This window comes from Trichinella spiralis, assembly GCF_000181795.1.
Source record: "Trichinella spiralis strain ISS 195 chromosome Unknown Scfld4, whole genome shotgun sequence".
NCBI lineage: Eukaryota > Metazoa > Nematoda > Enoplea > Trichinellida > Trichinellidae > Trichinella > Trichinella spiralis.
Window position 1 is genome coordinate 11,485,941 of NW_003526943.1, and position 5,848 is coordinate 11,491,788.

A 5,848-nucleotide genomic window follows, 5' to 3' on the forward strand; every position below is an offset into this window, starting at 1 on the left:
AAATGAAATATATTTCCAACGGGTCCAATTAATTATTATTTTTTCTTTTAAAATATTTTTAAAAAGCATCGTTTTTTGAAATGAAAGATTTTCACTTTTGCTCATTTAATTTCATTATCTTCAACTTAGTCATTTGTCGATGAAAATTCAATTTAGCCAAAAAAAGAATTGCATAATGACACAGCTTCATCTTATGAATACTCTTGTTGCTTTCAACTTGCTGAAATCGAATAAAAGCTATTTATTGAATTCAAGTAAATTTCAGTAAATACAATTTGTATTAAGTATTTTTTTCTAAAAAGATATTTAAGTGATTATGTAATAAGCATTTATTTGAAAATAATCAAAAAATTTTCTCTGACCTGCAACTCAACTCTAAGGAGCAAGATGTAGGAGAAAAATTGGTTCTGCGAAATTTTTTTCTGACAGCTGAAATAAAATTCGAGCAAGGAACAAAGTCAGCAGCGGAGGTGCGAAGTGCTTAACTTGACGCGTTGAAGCGAACTGAATAATTTCCACTGCTCAGATCAGAGAAAGGGAGGGGTAGAGAGATTTTCGATAAATCAGATCCGCCCACAGCAAAGCTGTTGGTACTGTTGACGTGACGTGCTATTATTAATTTGCTCTTTCGAAGCTTTTTTTTTATTTTCTTTATGCTTATAGATATATAGATATATAGGTACATGTGCGCATTCACTTCAAAAGTGCAATTCTGCACGTCAAACGTTACTTTATCCATTATCCAATTAAATTTTGCAATGAAATTTGATCATTCACTGCTGCTTTATAGCTGCAATAGAGCTTTTAAGTCAGTTGAGCTTTTCGTTAGCTCAAAGAAAACGATGAAAACAACATTGCACAGCATCGATTCAAACATTTAATCAATACAGTGATTTCAGGATAAAATTCTCTCAAAGCTCATCAAATAACTAAATTACACACATCATCTGTGTAGAAGAATATTGTTTTAAAAGAAATTAAACAAATAATAGACTGATCAACCAATTTTAAATTTTGGAAATTGACTTCAAATTCTTTTTTCTTTAATTTTGTATTATCAAAAAATATTTCAATTAGATAAACATATTTTGCATATATTTTAATGCAGTTTGAAAATTATGAATAAATCACCACTATTTGACATGATAATTTGCTACCATAAAAGAGCACCTGTTGCTTCATGAATTTTAATCTACAATTCAATCATGAAATTAATCAAAAAAGAAGAATACTTAATTAATAAAAGAATAAATACTAAATATTAATAATTGTTAATGTTAAGATGATGCGACGTTTTCAAATTTGAATAAAACAAAAGAGAAAACTTAAATCTTGATTTAGTAGAAGATTGAAAAGCATTGAAGGATATGTCAATGCTGATTGTGACATTTTTGATAAATTTCAATCAAGTGAGAAAATATTTTCATTTTTATTTGCCTCATTAAATGAGCAGATAAAATGGAATAAGTACCCTGATGAATGTCCGTTGTAAAAATTGAATTATCAAAAAGGCAATTAATTATAAACAATAACAGTGAAATTGAGAAAAGATTAAAAATTAATCAAAAAATATGTTACCAGTTGCAAATTGCAAACTGTAAAAGCACATCTGACAAGGCATGAACAAAGTAAGCAGGCAAATAAAAATTTCATTGAGAAACGTTGGCAAAGTTTAAATTCTGTTAATTAAAATGTGCAGCAATTTGCGAGCTCATCGTTTTAGGCTGGGTGTAAAGTAAGAAGCTTCCAATTAAAATTGCGGCTGAATTTGTTAAATAACAGAAAATCGATCATTTGTACAAACAATGAACTGCTTGGATCTGATTAAAGCGAATCTACCGAGCATCTTTTCCCATTGCATTGCCAATAGCACTAAATTGGACATCAATGTGGAAAATCGATTTTTTAAATTTAATTTATTTTTTATTTTTTTCTTCAGCTTAAGCATTAACTTCTTTACCAAAAAATTACAATGTCAATACTGAATACACAATACAAATAAAAGTCTTTGCTTGTTCGCTGAATAAAGCTCACTGAATGAATGAACGTTGAATGAAAGAAATTATTTCATTTTTTTCACCACTTTCATTATTGCACGAGATTTTCAAATATAACTTTCACGAATTGTTGTATGGAATATTTCTTATATTATTTATTTATGAAATGATGGAAATAATGGAGCATTTTTGAAATTTCACTTCCAGGCTCATGCTATCAGCTGAAACTTCAATTTTCCATTCTTATGGAAAATGTAAAAAAAATATCCTTTTAAATTTTAGCGTGGTTTTTTAATTTAAACCAAAATTTTAACTTTCCCATTTTTTCATTTCTAAAGTTTGATTTAACTTCATTTCCAATTATGTCAATTGCAATTTCAGTTAATGAATTTTGAAATGCTTCTTACGCTTTTTTCTTTTCTGAATAAATAATATTTTTATTTCAAACAAACCAAATACTATATTTTATTAAACTTAAAATAATATGTTTGAAATGTTATAAAAACAAAGAAAGAAATCGTATGATAAAAATAAGCAAATTATTCACCATAATGATTATTTTATTCATATGAAATGTAATATCTGAAACTGTCAACATTGAAATAGTTTTCTTTTAATAATTATTTTAATTGTCATTATTATTATTGTTTTTAAAAGCTTTAATGGAATCGATCTTTATTTATTATTTCCTGAATTGTCATATAACTAAACTAAAATATAACTTTTACATGAAATATAGTTTTCAATTATGGCTGTCTTAGTTTTAAATGTAGCGTGTATCTTATAAGCGTTGCTTGGCAAAAATGCCTTTTCAATTTTAAATGAAAATCCTAACAATTAATCTGTTATCTTCCATTTCTTGAAATACACTTTCAAATGCATTACATTTCTTGATAATGCATTAAAATATTTTTGACATTTCTCTAATACTGTCAGTAAACGATTCGTATTTGAGTGTAATATTTCTATAAATTTATCATAAATAGTATTCGTGAAATAACAGCATTCATTATTTATATGGTTGATTTCAAAAACGTGCATAGCAAGTTACTTATTAAATATGAAATGGCTTAATTCTTGAGATGACTCCTTTTTTTAATTTTTATTAAAATTTTCAATAAAAATTCATTTTAAAACAATAATAATGACTTTAAATTCTAAAGCTGAATTTCAAATACTTTTTAATGAAATGTTCAGAAAAAAGTGTTTCACTTTTTGAATAATCAAATTTTATTTTACGTCTTTATCTATTCATGCAAATTATCACATTGCTGAGATTTCAGCTGTTGAGAGTGTTGCTTGAGCAAGCTTTTGTTTTCAATTGATCTTTTCCCTTCATCACTGTTTTGTATACATTTGCATAAACTCAGAAACTAAATTTTCATAATGTTGATTAATACACAAATCTTCAAAAAGCATTTATATTCAAAGCAAATGAGATATTTTTTATAAAACAGAAAATAATTTAAAACCTTTTTCATTACCATGACTTGATGTTTATCATTTTAAAATTTAACTAAATAAAATTCCCAGTAAAAGTGTTCAGTAAATTAACTAACTGTATTACAATTACTACTCACTATAACCGATTCGGTATATTTATTATTATTATTATTATTATTATTATTATTATTATTATTATTATTATTATTATTATTATTATTATTATTATTATTATTATTGTCATCATTATTATTATTATCATTATTATTATTATCGCAATTATACATTTCTTTTTCACAAATTAAAGTGAATTAAATTAAAATAGCAAAGTCACAAATAAATGATGAAATTAAAATTCACATTTGATTTCTTTGATAATCAGAATAAAAAGTATAGCCAATAAATTGTTTTCATAGTTTAAAGTAAGCAGTAAATAAATAAGTTCTATTGCAACGCTAACAAATAATTTGATGCCGAAATATTATGGCATGCAATTTTTATTTTTAAACCAATAAAAACATCAGCTATGCAATGAGTTGCAAATTTTCATTCTATTCTTAACTGCCTTCAATTTTATTTATTAAACAACAGCTATTAGCATACAAAAATATGAAATTTCATGTCTTTTATTAATTTTTTGCAGCTCTGATTCTTTTAATTTGCCTTTAAATTTTATTCTTTCCATTTAGATATTTGCACTCTCTTTTCATCAAATCAAAATTTTATATTTTGAATAAAATGTACTTTCATAAAACATAAAAATATGACTCACAAAAATTAGATTTTATTTTTATAATTTGAAACTAAAATTAAAACAGTGAATTCAACATAAAAACTAATCCATACAAAATTGCCAAGTAACCATATTACACTGGCAATAATTAAAAATGTGAAAAGCAGTCCTAATTATAAACTGAGTAAACATGAACAATCACATCAGCGTCTTATAATATGGCAAGGAAAATAATTCCTCATTTATTTCAGTTTAATTTACTTTTTACGGAATACCATTTTCTATTAAATATGTAAATATCTAGATTCAGCAAATAAAGTTCTTTTTAAAAATCTTACTTTTGTTAAAAGCGTGTTCATTTTCTTGCTATATCTAAAGCTGCTTATAATTACATCTAGCTGCAATATAGAATACATAAAAGTTTAAGACTAGAAAAGTTTCCAAGAAAGTTGTATTGCCTCATAAAATTGTGCAAAGTACATTGCAATCGAATAGCATATATATAAGTATGCGTGATCTTAATATTATGAATAAAATAAATTTTCATATTTTTGCAACTTTTATCGAATATTATTAATATACAAAAAGTGTAATATATTCATGTTCATTTGCATATTCGTATTAGACAATGATAGATAAATATTTACAAACAATTTGCCTTTCACAATTTCGATTTCCTTATGAAATGAACACGAAAATTGAAATGCTAGAATGAAATGTAATGATAAGATTCAAAAGAATATCATGCATGGCCAAATTCAAGCAAATGGATTAATCGACAATTGCTAAATATGGAACATTAAATTCAAAAATATTCTCAATTTCAAATGTACTCTTCAAACCAATAACAAGAGCTTTTTTTGGAATGATGCATCGCCGTTCCGCTATGTAAGAAATACATATATATACAAGTAAATTATCTATCTACTTCTGACATGAATGTTAAAATTTTTGAAAATTGCACAATGTTGAATTTTGAATAGAACAAAATTTTTAATTTAATAAATTATAGTGAATTTAAAAATATTCATAATATACAAAGAGCAACAGGAAAATAAATTAATTTCTCCAGGCTGTTAATGATATAAAGACGGCATTGGTGCAATTTTGAAAAGAAAGCGATCGTTTCACTCTTTTCATATGTCAATTTTCTTTCTCTTACAAACCCATTAGCATATTGTGCAAGTGCTTTTCTGAAATTTCAACCATCGTTGTACGCAGCTGAAAACTCTACTGCCGCTTGAACAGAACTTCAATTAAGCATTCAATTTCAAAATTATACCATGATCATGCATATTGGCAATTTGGTGAAAAAATCACGAACTTTTCCGCTAATTACAATCGAACCGACACACACACACACACGCAGACGACAGAAACAGCCTATTCACATGATTCTTCTCAATCTGTGATGCAGACCGCTCCAAGCGACAATAATAATATTCTCTCAATCAGAATAAATATCCGCTTCCTTGTTCATTTCATGCGACCGCAATTTAGCCAACAGTAAAAATCTTCTTCTTCCAACTGTATTCAATAAAGGACTTTAACCAAATGCATCATTTGTTGTAATAAAAAATCACATATACACATGCATACAATTATATATATAATTTTCTTCGGTATGCAAATTTTTAACAAAAATAATCGCATCGTTCTTTTTTTACTTATTTTT